The following is an 825-nucleotide window of genomic DNA, read 5'->3' as shown; positions in this document are numbered from 1 at the left end:
CCTTCACTGTTCAGCTAAGAAGAAGATTATCAAAAGGCGACCCAGTTTATCGATCCCGATTTCCTCAGTACGGTATTCAGTTGCTTCTTCGAGATCACTGTAATTAATCAGGCACAACAGTTGGAAGCACCGTTTCTACCATCTCAATCAATAATCAACATCACGAAAGATCTCAATCCCGTTCGAGGAGGCCCATTAATTGGCCTCGCCTCGTTTGGCCGACTTCCCGTACAAAGGATTTGTACGTTTCCCGTGAGAAATAGCTCACGAAGTATGTACAAGGCTCTATCAATTGGGTCGAGGTGGAAAAAATATCGGCTGTCGTTCACAGTGGGTCAATCCGCCCCTGACGGTGCATCAGCTCGCGCGAAGGCACAAAGAGCGTGGGCGCAGCCTCGTTGTATCGATCCGAGATTCTTCGACGAGCGTTTCAGAGCATGATACACTGGGTGGTCCATCGAGAGCGTATAACAATGAATCATATCTCGGGGAAAAGGATTTCGGTGTGACACGGTACCTGGCTGCTCTGCGTGCACGCGAGCAAAGGAACGAGTACAACCGGAACCACGATCTCCTCCCTCCCTAAGCCTTTTACGAGCGCGGGATAAACGAGCTGGATGACCGCGTGGATCGAGATAACGAACTGGGTGAACGGTTCAAACAAAGGATCTGTTTCTGCGATTTCCGAGATTATTCAGGAGGAATCTTTGGGTTTTGTTCTTTTGGGGTGAGTGGAAATTTGGAAGAATTTGGAGATTTTGATTTGGGGTTTAATTATACTTGTTGGGGTGTTGAGAGAATCTGGGAGACTAGGAAGATTAGGAC

The sequence above is a fragment of the Megachile rotundata genome, chromosome 6, assembly GCF_050947335.1.
Source record: "Megachile rotundata isolate GNS110a chromosome 6, iyMegRotu1, whole genome shotgun sequence".
Classification (NCBI taxonomy): domain Eukaryota; kingdom Metazoa; phylum Arthropoda; class Insecta; order Hymenoptera; family Megachilidae; genus Megachile; species Megachile rotundata.
This window is presented reverse-complemented; position numbering follows the sequence as displayed.